An 18,263-nucleotide genomic window follows, 5' to 3' on the forward strand; every position below is an offset into this window, starting at 1 on the left:
TGGAAAAACTGACTGGTTGAAAATTAGGAAAGGTGTAGGACAAGACTGTATATCATCACTCTGCTTCTTTAACTTCAATCAGAATATATCATTGTAAATGCCAGAGAGGATGAAACATAAGCTGGAATCGAAATTAGAAGAGAAATATCAGCAACCTCAGATATGCAGATGATATCACTCTAATGGCAAAAAGTAAAGAAGAACTAAAAAGCCTCTTGATGAGGCTGAAGGAGGAGAGTTAAAAAGCTGGCTTAAAACTCAGCATTCAAAAAATTAAGATCATGGCATCCTGTCCCATTACTTCATGGGAATTAGAAGATGAAGAAGTGGAAACAGTGAGAGAATGTATTTTCTTGGGCTCCAAAATCACTGCAGTGGTGACTGCAGGTGTGAAATTAAAAGACACTTGCTCCTTGGAAGGAAAGCTAGGAAAAACCTTGACATCTTATTTAAAAGCAGAGATGTCACTTTGCCAACAAGAGCTGTTGTTGTTCAATTGCTCAGTCCTGTCTGACTCTTTGCAATCCCATGGACTGCAGCAAGCCAGTCTTCCCTGTCCTTCACCATCTCCCAGGGTTTGCTCAAACTCAGGTCCATTAAGTATGGGATGCCATTCAACCATCTCATCTTCTATTGTCCTCTGTCACCAACAAGTGTGCATACTGTCAAAGCTATGGTTTTTCCAGGAGCCATATATGGAATAAGAGGTGGACCATAAAGAGGCTGAGCACAGAAGTACTGATACTTTTGAACTACAGTGCTGGAGAAGACTCTTGAGAGTTCCTTGGACTGCAAGATCAAACCAGTCCGTCCTAAAGGAAATCAACCCTGAATATTCATTGGAAGGACTGATGCTGAAACTCCAATACTTTGGGCACCTGTTGCAAAGAGCTGACTCACTGGAAAAGACCCTGATTCTGGGAAAGACTGAAGGTAATAGGAGAAGAGGGTAGCAGAGGATGAGATGGTTGGATGGTATCACTGACTCAGTGCACATGAGTTTGAGCAAACTTCGGGAGATTGAGAAGACAGGGAAGCCTGGCGTGCTGCAGTCCATCCAGTGACAAAGAGTCGGACATGACAGTGACAGAACAACAACAGCAAATATTTGGACTAAATACATTTAGTTCCAGAGCTTGGACTTTAAAACATTCAGATGACAGGTATGGGGCACAATAAAAACAATGACAAGTGAAAACTTTCCCACCTCAGAGTTCTCTGGTCCCTCTAGGGTGGAAGGGATCACAAAGTCACGTCACCTTCTCAGAGACGTACTCCCTAGCATTCTTTTCTGGACTTGTGAGTGCTCTGTTCTCCCACAGCTCCTTTGCCTGTCCTCATCTGAGCACTTATCACCTTGCAAAGAAATAGCCTGTGGGCTCCAACACAACATTTCTAGAATGGAGCGCATCTGTTTTCTCTACCACTGCACCCCCACACGTAGCCCAAGAACTAGCACGATGTTCAGTAGATATTGCTGGAATGGATTCATAAGGGAAGGCAGGAACAGAAAAACTATCCTTATCTCTCCACCTCTTTCTGCACACCCTGGCACAGAGGTGAGTCACACACGGGGAAGCACCAACAACAGGCAAAACAGATTCACGTTCCCTGTCATCCTCTGCAGGCAAAGGAAGGGCAGCTGAGAGCAATGAGGGGCAGAGACATCTATGTTTGGAGATAGAGAATGGCGAGAAGAGGCAAGGAAGGTGAAGAGAATGGGGAGAAGAGACAAGGCAGGAAGGAACAGGGAACAGACAATAAGTGCTCGAGGAAATGCGAAGAAACAGAGGAAGACAGCCTGCAGAGGGAATACCAACGCTTCCCGACTCAGGGCCAAATAAATCTAGTTTAAAGAGAGATAAACATCCCAGGAAACTTCTCTCTTTCCCTCCCCTTTCCTCTCTGTTTTGTCCTTCCTCTTCCTCTCCTTCCTCCTCATCTCCTAATTTCCCCAAGGCCTAAGGACTTGGCGCTTCATGTTCTAGCCAGTAGAAATAACTGACACCTGAAAGGGGAGAAAATTGGGAGGGTGTGTTATCAAGAGATTTGCATCCAAGAAGAAAACACTGTAAGATGCCTAAGATTTAGTCTTGGGTCAGGACTGAAGTTGTCCGCATCCTGTCTGTACTGATAACACATTAAGGGTGATTTGGCCACTTGGCTCCTTCTCAATAAGTCCCTGAAGAGGGAACACAAGACGCTGTCAACCCACTTTCCAAGAAGGGTAACCATCATGACAGGCCCGCCAACCCCATCTATCCTTAAGGAGAAAGCCCCAGCAACCACAGCTACAATATACCCCATTTGCATTAGTGTCCCCTCAAATTAAACACTTTCTTTTCGTTAGGGTCTTCAGGTGATGGACATAAATTTGATCAATTCATGTGGGTGAGTTAGGAAAGGTTAGAATAAAATGCTTCTCCTCCAGCCTTAATATTTTGGTTATTTTAAAGGCAATCTGAAAGGAGAATGGAGGAGCAGCATATTCCTCAGTCAGGATTCCTGGGCCCTAACATCCAAGCATAAGCGTCATTAAAGGAGAATCAACCCAAACAATGCACATTCTTTGGAAATGCCCTACAGTGTTCCTGCCTCTAAGGAAAAGCCGTCTCAGAAACACCAAGCCTTGAATGCATGGCATGACTCTTGTCTCCTCAACCAATAATATTCTAGTTAGTAGGTGGGTTGTTCTCCATCCTGGAATCCCATAATCGGGAGGAGAGCTCTGGATCTCTTATCACAAGGCTCTCAACAATAGAAACAAGCATAGCTGCCTCAGTTATCCCCAAGGTGTTGCTGAAATTAGTTTGAGTTGCACATCCATGCCAACCAAAACCAGAGAAACCCCCACTCTGCAAGGGGTTAGACTCTGGGAAGATTACTCCTGCACTGATCTAGTGCTTAAAAACAAGGAGAGGAAGATATGACAATGAGACATCTGCTGCTGTGGCCAATGACATCTTAGTGGCCAAATCGAGTGGACATTTTGGCCCTCATTATTCCTTATGTGAGTTCTTCACCTTCTTGTTGTTCAGTCCCTAAGTTATGTCCAACTCTTTGTGAACTCATGGACTGCAGCACACCAGGCTTCCCTCTCCTTCACTCTCTCCTGGAATTTGCTCAAACCGAGATCCATTGAATTGGTGATGCCATCCAACCATCTAATATCAGTTGTCTCCATCTCCTCCTGCCTTCCATCTTTTCCAGCATCAGGGTCTTTTCCAATAAGTCAGTTCTTCGAAAAAGGTGGCCAAAGTTTAGGAGCTTCAGCTTCAGCACCAGTTCTTCCAATGAATATTCAGGATTTATTTCCTTCAAGACTAACTGGTTTGACTCCTTGCTGTCCAAGGGACTCTCAAGAGTCTTCTCCAACACCACAGTTCAAAAGCATCCATTTTTTGGTGCTCAGCCTTCTTTATGATCCAACTCTCACATCCATACATGACTACTGGAAAAACAAAAGCTTTGACTATATGGACCTTTGTCAGCAAAGTGAAGTCTCTGCTTTTTAATACACTGTCTACATTTGTCATAGCTTTCTTCCAAGGAGCAAGCATCCTTTAATTTCACGCCTACAGTTACCATTTGCAGTGATTTGGAGTCCGAGAAAATAAAGTGTGTCACTGTTTCCATTATTTCCCCATCTATTTGCCATGAAGTGATGGGACCAGATGCCATGATCTTCGTTTTTTGAATGTTGAGTTTTAAGCCAGCTTTTTCACTCTCCCCTTTCACCCTCATCAAGAGGCTCTTTAGTTCCTCTGTGCTTTCTGCCATAAAGGTGGTATCATCTGCATATCTGAGGTTATTGATATTTCTCTGACAATCTTGATTCCAGCTTGTGCTTCATCCAGCCCAGCATTTTGCATGATGTACTCTGCATAGAAGTTAAATAAACAGGGGTGATATATACAGCCTTGACTTATTCCTGTACCAATTTTGAACCAGTCTGCTGTTCCATGTCCAGTTTTAACTGTTGCTTTTTAACCTGCATACAGGTTTCTCAGGAGGCAGGTAACAGATGATATTCCCATCTCTTTAAAAATTTTCCACAATTGGTTGTGATCCACACAGTCAAACACTTTAGCAAAGTCAGTGAAGCAGATGTTTTCTGGAACTCTCTTGCTTTTTTCTATGATGCAATGGATGTTGGCAATTTGATCTCTGCCTTTTTTAAATCCAGCTTGTACCTCTGGAAGCTCTTGGTTCATGTACTGTTGAATTCTAGCTTGGAGGATTATGAGCATGACCTTGCTTGCATGTGAATTGAGTGCAATTATGTGGTAGTTTAAACATTCTTTGGCATTGCCTTTCTTTAGGATTGGAATGAAAACTGACTTTTTCTAGTCCTGTGGCCACTGCTGAGTTTTCCAAATTTGCTGGCATACTGAGTGCAGCATTTTCACAACATCATCTTTTAGGATTTGAAATAGCTCAGCAGTAATTCTATCAACTCCACTAGCTTTGTTCATAGAGATGTTACCTAAGGCCCACTTGACTTTGCACTCCAGGATATCTGGCTCTAGGTGAGTAATCACACCATCATGGTTATCCGCATCATTAAAATCTATTTTGTATAGTTCTCTGTGTATTCTTGCCACCTCTTCTTAATATCTTCTGCTTCTGTTAGGTCCGTACCATTTCTGTCCTTTATTGTGCCCATCTTTGCATGACATGTTCCCTTGATATCGCTAATTTTCTTGAAGAGATCTCTAGTCTTTCCCACTCTATTGTTTTCCTCTATTTCTTTGCCTTGTTCACTTAAGAAGGCTTTCTTATCTTACCTTGCTATTCTTGTATATCTTTCCTTTTCTTCTTTGCCTTTCACTTTTTTTCTTTTCTCAGCAATTTGTAAGGCCTCCTCAGGAAACCATTTGGCATTTCTTTTTCTTGGGGATGGTTGTGATCACCACCTTATGTACAATGTTACAAACTTCCATCCATAATTCTTCAGGCACTCTATCAGATCGAATCCTTGAATCTATTCATCACCTGCACTGAACAGTTATAAGGGATTTGATTTAGGTTATACCTAAATGGCTAATGGTTTTCCCTAACTTTTTCAATTTAAGTCTGAATTTTACAATAAAGAGTTCATGATCTGAGCCACAGTCAGCTCCCGGTCTTCTTTTTCCTGCCTGTATAGAGCTTCTCCATCTTCCACTGCAAAAAATATAATCAATCTGATATCAGTATTGACCATCTGGTGATGTCCATGTTTACAGGTCTCTCTTGTGTTGTTGGCAGAGGGTGTTTGCTATGGCCAGTGAATTCTCTTGGCAAAACTCTGTTAGCCTTTGTCCTGCTTCATTTTGTACTCCACGGCCAAACTTGCCTGTTATTCCAGATATCTCTTGGCTTCCTACTTTTGCATTCCAGTCCCTATGAGGAAAAGGACAACATTCTGGTGTTAGTTTCAGAAGATCTCATAGGCCTTCATAGAACCATTCAACTTCAACTTCTTCGGGATTAGTGGTTGGGACATAGACTTGCATTACTTTGCTATAGAATGAGTTGCCTTGGAAATGAACCAAGATCATTCTGCAATTTTGGGGACTGTGTCCAAGCAGTGCATTTCAGTGGAGAGGAAATGGCAACCCACTCCAGTACTCTTGCCTGGAAAATCCCATGGACGCAGGGGCCTGGTGGGCTACTGTCCATGGGGTCGCGAAGAGTCAAACACAACTGAAGTGACTTAGCAGCAGCAGCAGTGCATTTCCGACCCTTTTGTTGACAATCAAGGCTACTCCTTTACTTCTAAGGGATTCTTGTCCACAGTAGTAGATATTATGGTCATCTGAATTAAATTCACCCATTTCCATCCATATTAGTTCACTGATTTCTAAAATGTCTATGTTCACCCGTGCATCTCCTCTTTGACCACTTCTAATCTACTTTGATTCATGGGCCTAACATTCCAGGTTCTTATGCAATATTGTTCTTTATAGCATTGGACTTTGCTTTCACCTCCAAACTTTGCTTTCACCTCCAAACAACTGGGCATTGTTTCTGCTTTGGTTCAGGATTTTCATTCCTTCTGGAGCTATTTGTTTGCTCTTTTCCAGTAGCATATTGGGCACCTACCTATCTGGGGAGTTCATCTTTCAGTGTCCTATCTTTTTGCCTTTTCATACTGTTCCTGGGGTTCTCCTGACATCCTTTCAACATTTCTGAACATTTATTCTCAGGTTACTTGGCTAGACTCTTCCTTCATGAGTTCCTCAAGTACTGTTCCCCAAGAAATGACACATATTCCTTCCTTTATAGACTGCATGAACCCCTGGCTTCAAAAAATTTCGCCAATGGCCCCCAAACTGCTGTCTCTGATACAGAGGTTTCTTGGGCTAAACCTAGAAATTCAACTTCCACCTAGATATCTTCAAGGCAGCTTAGTTCCACATGTGACCAAAACAGTCAGTTCTATCCCTCACTGATCTCATACCAGTCCATTGTCTAGACATCCTAACTCTCAGTCACCCAAATGACAACCAAGTGGTGATTCTAAACTTCTTCCCTTCCCATCTTCCCCCTGTGCCACTGGTCATAAATGTAAAAATCTTTGACTTCATCAAATCCCACCGTTCCTCTCCATGGGCATTGTCCTACTCAAGCCTTCATGTGGCTTATGGAACGTATTCATTACTGACCTCCTTGTTCCTAGTCTCTTTCCCTGGGAACTGTCACCTTTGTGATACCAACATGATCTTTGTAAAACAAAGATGACCAGGTCAATCTTTCCTTTAAAATTCTTTAATGCTCCCATCACATACAGCATGAACCCAAAATCATTGGCATCATGTAAAAAGTTCCCCCATCACCTGGGTTCTGTTAATATTTCCAGCATCACCTCCTGCATCTGCCCAACAAACATTCCATGCTCCAAAATTGAAAACCAAGTTGCTGCCATAACATGATCTCTCTAAAATAGTCATGATTCTAAATAGACTATTCACTCAACCTAAATTGCCCTGATTTCCCATAGACTCCTGTACATCTTCCAAGACACACTCAGAATTTACCTTTCATGAGTCATCACCACTCTACACTCCAGAAGAGTTAGAGTGTCATGGTAACCACTCAGTAATATTTTTGTTATATTAATATGCTTCAGATGATAATTATGTGTTTGTATGGATGTCTGTCCTGCCAAACACTGAGCAAGTCACATGCCATTCTTGTGCTTTTCTCTCCCACAACAGCAGAGGGTAGCTGCCCCCTGCACACTTGCTAAGGTGCATGCAGGCACATGTGTACACAACCTCACACCTGCTTTGGATCATGACTGGAGGCAACCATGGGGACCAGACTGGCACAAGGAGGAGGAATGCACAAAACTGTCCCTTTTGTGCCCCCACACTCATCACTCCCCTGCCGGGGACCAGCCCCGGCTGATCCAGGGAATTCAAAGCGGGGACGGCGTTGGCGAGGATCAGGAAACAACTGCTTAATTAAACGTTTATTAAGGATATAAAGAGTGGTGAAATAAGGATAGCTCAGCGAAGAAATTCAGTGAAGAAAAGAGGCTGAATAAAATTCCAAAGCAGGGAATTTATGTCACCTACGAAGGCCGCAGGCGTCCTCCCGTTCTCCCGAAGGAGAGGAAACACTAAGGCCTCCCAGGTCAGATCTTAGAAGCCCAGGCAAAATTAGTAGGCTTGACGAGCTTCCCTGCCTCAGAGGAAAAGTTCAGCTAGAAGGTGAAAGAAAGAATGACATGGGGAGACCAAATTCCGGTGAACAAAAGGACATACTTTATTTTCCAAAGCAGTTTTATACCTTAAGTTGTGCATAGAGGATAATGGGGGAAGGGGTAGAGGCATGCAAAGACAGCAGTTCCTGATCCTTATCGAAGTCAGGCTTTCAAACTTATCATATGCAAAAGTTTAGGTGATTTACATCATCTTCTGGCCAGGAAGCCTGTTAACATTTTAAGAAACATTTTTCTCTAAAGGTGATTATTCTAAAGTCAGGCGCCAGCCTCCAAAAAGCATTGGAGAAAGTTGCATTCCTATAGGGCAAAGGTGAGGTGGGCTCAATCAAGAAAAGAATTAACTCAAGGGTCCAAGATTACAAACATTGAGGCAACTGCTTACATTTCTATACACCCATTATATCAATCAATACACCGCCAAGGACACAGTAGGTAAGGGATATGGAGACTTAGCAGCAAACATTGGCCCAACAAGTGAAAAACCCTTCACCAATACAATTTCTAATCAATCTTTTAACTACTCAAAGGAATCTGTGTTTAGACAGTTTAGAACATCTCCTGCCTCTCACAGTTGGGAGGCTCTGAACAATCACATGTTGCCGGAAAAAACCTATTCAGGCAGGCTAGAGGACTTCCAAAGGAGTTTGTAGGTTGAAACACTGTCACACCCAGGAATTATTAACTGGAGCTGTAAGCTAACTCTTTTTTCAGAGAGAGGTAGTGGGGCACAGCCCCCCGTAAAGTCAGAGGTGTAGGTGAAAGCACAAAGCAGAAAGTAGGCAGACTCTGGTTTTGGGGGTAGATTGCTCGAGAATTTCCAGGGAGACTCCTGAGGCTTGATCCCGCCTTTGCGTATGTCAAGCCTCCTTCCTCATGACCTTTGCCACGGGCGGAGCTCGCTCCCCACACTCCCGCATCAGACCTGAGGTTCTCCCTGACAGGGAAGCTGCCTCATCCTGACTGGGAGAGGGACAGGCTGAAGGCTGAGGAGGAAGAAGAGATAAACCTTGAGAGTCACCTGCCACAGATAAAGACCCTTGTCTCAGGCTTCCCTGATGGTCCAGTGGTTAAGACTCCATGCTTCCACTTGAGGGGGAATGGGTTCAAATCCCTGGTCATGGAAATAGAAAAGAAGATTCCACCTCAATGCAACCAAAATAAAAATGTGAGTCAACTTTTAAAAGATGAAAGAAAGGAAACAAAGACTCAGATGCTTATACACCAGTGTTCATTGCAACATTATTCACAACAGTCAAGGGACTTACAATTATATTTAGCATTTCTGAGCCTATTTCCTTATACCAAAAATGAAGCTAGTAAACAGTAATCAGAATTTACTAAAGATCAGATGACATGATATTAAGAAACATACTTTACTTTTTTATAAAAAGCATAAATGAAAATGAAGAGGAACACATATTTCTAAATGCCATTGTTATTTTTGTTGTGGGGAGGAAAACGGGAAGGGAGCAGTCCCAGGCACAAAACAGATCATTCAACTCCCTCTGGAGATCGCAAGACCAAGCTCACTGGAGTGGGGAGAGACTGGGAGGGAACACAGTTCTTAACACAGGCCCCTGAGGGCCACTCAGAGGCACAAAGGTGGAACCCACAGCATTCCTCACCAAGCACATTACGTCTCCATGTTAGGTCCCACTGGCCAACAGAAATCAGCACTCGGCCTACAGACATCTCAAGTCTGAGCACAAAGTGGCTTCTGAGCAGCTCAAAGACATCCCCTCTGCCCCAGAGGCACCAGGATGCTGGACCCGCCCAGCCCAGTTTTGTTATTGACACTTGAGAGGGGAGAAGTGCTGTTCTAGGAGACAGTCTCCTGCACCGCACCCTCTAGTGGCCAATATGAGAAATAGCAAGAAGCTGGGTGGGATCCTCGTAATCTAAGAAAAAACAAAACAGAGGTTTGCCTTCCTGATGACCTCTCAGTCTCTCCCCCTAATTCCTGTCCAGTCCCACAGAGACGCAAAGGCTAAGGATCCCTTGTCCTCCACACATCTCTGACCTGGAATCCGGGCTCCTGCACTCACACACTTTGTCTGAGTCTCAGTAGCACTTGCTTCCAGCCAGAGATGCCCTCTTTTCTCTTCACCCTGGGGCCAGGAGCTGAGAGCCGACATCCAGGTGGACACTGAGAGCTTTCTCTCTTGATACACCACAGGCTCTAAAAGACACATGTTAAAGGTCACCTCAGCATAGTGTCAGATCTGAGAATTTCGTGGACCTCTGTATTTTCCGAGTGAAAACATATGAGTCCAAGGCTAATAAGAGTGGTGATGGTTTTGGCTTTTTCTTTGTATCTTTCTTTCTGGAAAAATACACACACAAAAATGTTTTTAATTGAACATCGACCATCATTACCATTTCCTAGAAAAAAACACATTTTAAAAACAAAATTGGAAATGATCATCTCAGAATACATAAAAATCTTCAGTTGAAATAAATTGTTTTCACAGTGACACTACATTACCTTTGAATTTCTCATTTTCTCACACAAACTATGAACATTTACTACAGATGAACAAATGCAGACACTACAGAGGGTAAGTCAGTACAAACCACCCTGATGCTTCAAGCTTCCTCTTCATTTCTATTCCAGTGTCATTCCTCTGTTCTCAGATTCTTCCTTTAGCTATAATAGAATTGATCCATTCCTCCACAGTGATATCACATACCTAATACATAGCCTTGGGAAAAGACTGAACCTCTTGTTATTGTTGTTGTTAAGCCAACATTTCCCGTCTTTGTAGGTTCAAAGCACTGATTTACACAAAATACGAGACAGATTGATAAAGGAAAGAAAACACTGCCCAAGAAGAAAACTCCAAAGAAAACTTATGCTTGTAGTATGTTCTTTTATTACTTCTAAGACATAACTTTTCATATTTTGACATCTTCCATTTAGTTCTGCATTTCATCCTATGTAGCATGAAGTTAAGGAGCAAACTACAGTTGACGGCATCTAGGGAAATGGTACACGTAACGTTAGGGACATCACACCTTCTAACTACTTTCATCCAGTCACAGCCAGTGACTGTGTCCCATTCATTCTACCTCCTACTTCCTCTTTAATCTGTTTCCCACACCACTGCCCTTAAGCCTTACTGCCCCTGACATTTGATTAGTTCAGGTCTAGATCAGTTGCAGGGCTTCCCTTGTGGCTCAGCTGGTAAAGAATCTGCCTGCAATGCAGGAGACTTGGGTTTGATTCCTGGGTTGGGAAGATCCCCTGGAGAAGGGAAAGGCTACCCACTCCAGTATTCTGGCCTGGAGAATTCCATGAACTGTATAGTCCATGGGATTGCAGAGAGTTGGACACGAATCACTACAGATGGTGACTGCAGCTATGAAATTAAAAGACGCTTATTCCTTGGAAGGAAAGTTATGACCAATCTAGATAGCATATTGAAAAGCAGAGACATTACTTTGCCAACAAAGGTCTGTCTAGTCAAGGCTATGGTTTTTCCAGTGGCCATGTATGGATGTGAGAGTTGGACTGTGAAGAAAGCTGAGTGCCGAAGAATTGATGCTTTTGAACTGTGGTGTTGGAGAAGACTCTTGAGAGTCCCTTGGACTGCAAGGAGATCCATCCAGTCCATTCTGAAGGAGATCAGCCCTGGGATTTCTTTGAAAGGAATGATGCTAAAGCTGAAACTCCAGTACTTTGGCCACCTCATGTGAAAAGTTGACTCATTGGAAAAGCCTCTGATGCTGGGAGGGATTGGGGGCAGGAGAAGGGGACAACAGAGGATGAGATGGCTGGATGGCATCACTGACTTGATGGATGTGAGTCTGAGTGAACTCCGGGAGTTGGTGATGGACAGGGAAGCCTGGCGTGCTGCGATTCATGGGGTCGCAAAGAGTCGGACAAGACTGAGCGACTGAACTGAACTGAACAACTTTCACTTTCAGGTCAGTTATAAGGCTTTTAACTAGAACTAATACAAAACCTATCTCAAAGCGACTTGAACAAAAAGCATATACATGACCTCATGAAACAGGAAATTCAGAGGCAAGGCAGTTTCAGGCTTGATTGACTAGGCACCAGCTCAGTGTCTTCAAGGACCTGGGCACTCTCAGCCTCTCTACCTGGCTAATCCTCTGGCTGAGGCTAAAATGTCTGCTGATGTGCAATACTTTTCTAGGTCTGTGCTTGCTCGCTCAGTTGTGTCCAGTTCTTTGCAGCCCTTATGGACATTAGCCTGCCAGGCATCTCTGTCCGTGGGGATTCTCCAGGCAAGAATACTGGAGTGGGTTGCTGAGCGCTTCTCTAAGGGCTCTTCCCAACTCAGGGATTGAATCTGGGTCTCCTACCTTGCAGGTGGATTCTTTACCATCTGACCCACCTCACACAGCAAAGAATCCCCATGGACAGAGGAGCCTGGTGGGCTACACTCCAGAGTCGGACATGACTAATAATTTCACTTTCCAGGTTTGCCATAACACAGTACCACAGACTCATAAGGAGGAGGGAACTTAAGCAACAGATTTTTTTTCTCTCACAGTTCTGGAAAGTAGAATTCCAAGAGCAAGTGTTGGCAGGTCAAGTTCCTTCAGGGGCCTCCTCTTGATGTGCAAATGGCCAGCTTCTCACTGAATCCTCACATGGCCTTTCCTTTCTGCATGCATCCCTAGCGACGTGTGTTGTCGAAGTGCTTGCACTTATAAGGATATAAAGGAGTGGATTAGACCCACACTAATGGGCTCATTTTAAGTGCATAATCTCTTTAAAGACCTGACCCTCAAATGCAGTCATGTTTTGAGGTACTTAGGGTTAGGGTTCTGGTATGAATTTCGGGAGAATAAAGTACAACCTATAATAATCTACAAGACTAAAACACATCCAGAGAGAAAAGGAGATTCTCTTCCTCTGGCTATTTTTGAGAAGAAATGAAGGTTTTCCCAGAGGCCCCAGTACACTTTTCCTCATTTCTCATTGGCCAGAGACAGGACACATGACCACTCCTGAATCAGCCTTTGGCCAGGAGTGAAACAACCTTTATTGCTTCACATTAATCCTCCGGGATGATGCTGGTGACCATAGGTCAAGATCCAGCTGAAGCCTCCATCCCTGAAGTGGCCTCCTGCCCTTTCCTAGTCTTCTGTGTCCGGTGTTGGCCACTGCAACACCTTCCCCACACTGCTGCCAGCAAGGGTCTTGTAAAGCAGAATCAAATCCACAGTCCCAACAAAATACCCACATCTTCAGCTAGAGCACCAGGCTCAGACTCCACACCATGGAGGTTGGATCAGTTAAAATAAGCCACTCCAAACACACTGGTGAAACAAAGAACAATCACTTCTGTTGCTCATGAGTCTGTAGTTTGAGCAGAGCTCAGTGGGGACGGCTTGTTCCTACTGCATGTGGTGTCGCTGGGACATTTGAAGACCTTCTCTCTCCTCTCTTCCCTCAGTGACCTTCCTTCCCAAGACCTCAATTTTACCGTCTCTTTCCTGACTCTCCCTAGATTCTCTCTCTCTCTTTGCTTTTTTCAATCCCCTGACCCCTCCTGCCTTTTCTCCTTCCTCTTTCTCTCACGCTTGTCCTTGCTTTTCATGTGGAATTAGCTGTCATCACCCACTCACTATCCCATTCTAACACTGCACCATGGGACTTGGGACAGATTTCGGGTCCGTCCTCTGCCTCATCCGTGTCTCTTCCAGAATCACTATAAAGAGACAGGCAGAATGATCACAAATCACACAGCTTCTAATATGTTTCATTGCTCCCATTTTTCCCTACTCCTCATCTCCCTGCACTGGCAGGTCCATAGTCAAGAGTTAACACTTTCATCTTTGCCTCAGGTTTCCACGTGTGGAGGACCCAGGCTAAGATAAACACCAAAGAAATGCTTCTGAAGACAGGCTGTGAGGATGGACTTTAGAATCAAAGTGCTCACATATCTGAAAGGAAGAGTGACCCGTAGCTGCTGGCCAGTGGGATTGTATGAACACAGGGTGCTTGCCCTCTCCACCTTTCTCTTCCCCATTTTGTGCCTTTGTGCCCTGTAGATCAATTTCTCTTACACTGAACATCCCTGTGCACCAGAAAATAGGAAACAGGGAGAAAAGTTAAGAAGGAAACTGTAGAAAAAGAAGCAAGAAGCTGTTAGAGTGCTGACCATGAAGAGAAGCAGGGGAAAGTGAGGGAAATATTAGGAGGTAGTGACTGCAGCCAAGGGATCATCCCAATACAGGACAGCCTAAAATGGGGAGACAGGGTGGAATTTGAGGCTGGATTGTGTGTAATGACAGGTTGGAAATTGTTAGATGGTGGAGGAGGTTTGGAAGAATCAAAAGAAGGAATAAATAATTGATTCTGAGAGACTACTGCTTTTTTTAATTCAGATGCATCACCAAAGAGGAGTCCTTGTCAACAGAACTTAAAATGTACTTTAGGCTAAAAAAGAAAATTGACAGTATGTGTGTGCATAGAGAGAAAATGAAATGTTTCCCCCTTCCTCACCTCACATCCAGCCCAGCTTCTCCAAGTGACTTTTTATGTCTTATGCTAAAAAGAAAACTTCATTGTAAAAATTAACACATACAGAGAAGGATATAAAACAAAAATATACCATTTAACGGGTTTTTAAAAGCAAATGCTACGGATTCACTAACCTCCATAAGAAATAAAATTTTGTCAGGACTCCAAACTTGTTCCTTCCAGATGACAAATCCCTTTTGATACATATCCTTCAAAATCATTTGCAGGTACAAAAACCTCCAATCGGTAGAAAAAGTTAACCATATGCTGATACAAGCAGGTAGAGTCCGGATCACTGAAACCAGAAGATTGATGACATTGACCCTCAACTACCTCACTAGCAACCAATCAGAAGAACGTCCTCTAGCCGATCCTGCACCACACAACATTCTTCCTCACCCTGTCTTTAAAACCCTTTCCCTGAAAACCAGTGGGGAGATCAGAGCCATGGGTCGGGGGAGGAGGGTGACGTTAGCTACCCAAACTTCTTGCTGTCGCCTGAAGTAAATGCTGCACTTTCCTTCACCATCATCCTGTGTCAGTAGATTGGCTTTTTTGCACACAGGCCAGCAGACTCAAATTTGGTCCAGTAACCCCTTGACATGAGAAGACAGAAATAAGGCAAGAGGTAACTAAAATAAACAGAGGAAGAAAAAATAAATTAGCAGGAAGGAAAATCAGGAATGAGCTAGTAAGGAACAAATTTTCTTTTTTCCCTACTTTTATTTTCTTTTATTGGGCTCCAAAATCACTGCAGATGATTTTGACTGCAGCCATGATATTAAAAGACACTAGCTTCTTGGAAGAAAAGCTATGACCAACCTAGACAGCATATTAAAAAGCAGAGATATTACTTTGCCGACAAAGGTCCCTCTAGTCAAAGCTGTGATTTTTCCAAGAGTCATGTATGGATGAGAGTTCAACCATAAAGAAAGCTGAGTGCTGAAGAATTGGTGCTTTTGAACTGTGGTGTTGGAAAGACTCTTGAGAGTCCCTTGGACTGCAAGGAGATCAAACCAGTTGATCCTAAAGGAAATCCGTCCTGAATATTCATTGGAAGGACTGATGCTGAAGCTGAAGCTCCATAATTTTGGCCACCTGATGTGAAGAACTAATTTATTGGAAAAGACCTTGATGCTGGGAAAGATTGAAGGCAGGAGGAGAAGGCAACAATAGAGGATGAGATGGTTGGATGGCACCACCAACACAATGGACATGAAGCTCCGAGAGTTGGTGATGGACAGGGAAGCCTGGCGTGCTACAGTCCATGGGGTCACAAACAGTTGGACATGACTGAGCAACTGAACTGAACTGAGTAAGAACAAAGATTTAATAAGGAGGTTAAAAAATAGAAGACACCAGAAAAACAAAACAAATGCAGTTAACCCTGGAGCAAAGCAACTTTGAACTGTACTGGTCTACCTACACGTGGGTTTTATTTTCCAATAGTAAATAATATAGACTACACAATTCATGACATTGAATCTGCACATGTGGACCACAAACACAGAGGAACCTCAGATGTGGAGGAATTAGGGGTACAGATGATCAACTATAACTTACATGTGGATTTTAGATTCTGAGGAAGAATGGTGCCCACAACCCACATGTTGTTCAAGGGTCAACTGTACATTAACAGTAGCTTACCAACCACCACACAAGTCAGGTTTAGCCAGGAACACCCATGAGGTTTTCAGTTCACCCTTCTCCAGGCCATCTTCCTCTCAAGCCATAGCAAGCCCATGGCCTCAGCTGTGGCTGCACTCTGTACCTTCAGGAGACACCAGACTACCCCTTCTCATAGTCCTGAAACCAACACACTGAGCTGTGGGCAAACAATGTGTGTTCCTCTCTCACGGGCTGACCTTGGCAAATCTGCCAGAGATATTTTCAAGGAAGGACTGGTTTCGGGTCATCTGGATGAGAAAACAATGTCATGCACGGACACAAAGTTTTCGACATCTGGATTATCTAATACAGACACCAGTCAAGTTCCCGGGACTGGAGAAGGGAATGGTTACCCACTCCAGTACTCTTGCCTGGAGAACCCCAGGGGCAGAGGTGCCTGGCAGTCCATAGTCCATGGGGCCTCAAAGAGTCAGACATGACTGAGCGACTATCACAAGCCCCTGGGAACTTGGAAAGCAGACACGTACACAGTGTGACCTGTCACAGAGCAGCGCAACCTGACAGAGCTCTGGGGGCAGAACCGAATTGCCAGTGAGGACCGGATTAGACAAGGCTTGAGTCTGAGACTCGATGCTGCCTTCTCACACTACCACGGTAAAGAATAGGAAACATCAAGTCTTCTTACAAGAGGGAGTCTATACACCTTGGTTGTGATGTTGCGGATTTTGCTGGACCTGCAATCCATGCTTCAGCTGTCTTTGACTGTGAGGGCTGGCTTGCTGGGTTCCATGACCTGGGACAGTGCCAAATCAAAGCTAACAAAGAACAACTTTGCAGGGCACTACAGGACTGGGGACTTCCAGCTAAACACAATGTCACTGATTCTGGGGACAGAATTTGAAGCATCAGTGTATCAGAAAGAAATTCATCTTGACATTTGGGTGAATGTTGCTCAGACATTAGGTACCAGCTGCACTCATTTGGGCATTATAATTAAATATCACTTGGATCTCACTGCTTCTGTTTCTGAAAAAAACCAACAACTCTAGTTTAGTTGGAGGAGGACATAGCCTCTGTGCCTGGTGTGAACCTAACACTGTCCTGGTAAACAGGAAGAGCATACTGCCTGGAGGCCACGAACTTGACATTTCTCTGGGGTTGGAAGTTCATCCAGCTGTAGAAACCTCCGGAAAGGGATATCAGAAGATTGGGTCTTAACACAATTGCCCTGTGACCAGTAGGATTAACTACCCCTCCTGGGCTTCCAGGTGGTACTAGCGGTAAAGAACCCACTTGCCAATGCAGGAGGCATAAGAGATGCAGGTGCGATCCCTGGCTCAGGAAGATCCCCTAAAGGAGGGCATGGCTACCCACTCTAGCATTCTTGCCTGGAGAATCTCATGGACAGAGGAGACTGGCAGACTACAGTCCATGGGGAACCAAAGAGTTGGACTCGACTGAAGCGACTTAGCATGAACGCACACACCCCTGAATGCCAGTGATCAAAACAAAGGATGATCTACACAAGAACCATATTTTAAATGTTTAGACAATTTCATATTACCTGGTCTCTTGTAAAATTGGTTATCTATCTAGCTATCAATGTTGCATTCATGGAACATTTTTAAATGCATTCACCTTGCATTTTTAAATCTGTTTAACTGTTAAATATGTACTAACTGTTAAATGTACTAACCACCAAAATGAAACTGACCTTTGTGAAAATTGTTTTTAAAAAAGTAAAGACAAAACCCTCTATCCAGGGTTGCTCAGCCACAGCACTGTTGACGTTCTAGATCACTCTGCATTTGGGAAGGCGTCCTGTACTACGTCCGGTGTTTCACAGCAGGGGCTGGCCTCCACCCAGTAGTGCTCGTGTCACCCCATATCAACTGGCGTCTGCAGTGGATGCATCGAGAGGCAGCCTTCACATGGGGATCTGAGGATTGCTCCTGGTTCGCTTCAGTTCAGTTCAGTCACTCAGTCGTGTCCGACTCTCTGAGACCCCATGAACCGCAGCACGCCAGGCCTCCCTGTCCATCACCAACTCCCGGAGTTCACCCAAACCCATGTCCATTGAGTCAGTGATGTCACCCAACCATCTCATCCTCTGTCATCCCCTTCGCATCCTGCCCTCAATCTTTCCCAGCATCAGGATCTTTTCAAATGAGTCAGTTCTTCACATCAGATGGCCAAACTATTGGAGTTTCAGCTTCAACATCAGTCCTTCCAATGAACAGCCACAACTGATCTCCTTTAGGATGGACTGGTTGGATCTCCTTGCCGTCCAAGGGACTCTCAAGAGTCTTCTCAACACCACGGTTCAAAAGCATCAATTCTTTGGTGCTCAGCTTTCTTTATAGTCCAACTCTTGCATCCATACATGACCACTGGAAAACCCATAGCCTTGACTAGACCTGG

At 44.1% G+C, this 18,263-nt stretch overlaps 1 pseudogene; it reads left to right on the forward strand.

Annotated features, from left to right (window-relative positions):
- The first annotated feature begins 1,687 nt into the window (after positions 1 to 1,687).
- On the forward strand, positions 1,688 to 17,060 carry LOC147376876 (non-selective voltage-gated ion channel VDAC2 pseudogene; annotated as a pseudogene).
- The last annotated feature ends 1,203 nt before the right edge of the window (positions 17,061 to 18,263 follow it).

The sequence above is a fragment of the Bos grunniens genome, chromosome 3 (genome assembly GCF_055505025.1).
Source record: "Bos grunniens cultivar Pamir isolate PY7600 chromosome 3, Bosgru_T2T1.0, whole genome shotgun sequence".
Lineage (NCBI taxonomy): Eukaryota > Metazoa > Chordata > Mammalia > Artiodactyla > Bovidae > Bos > Bos grunniens.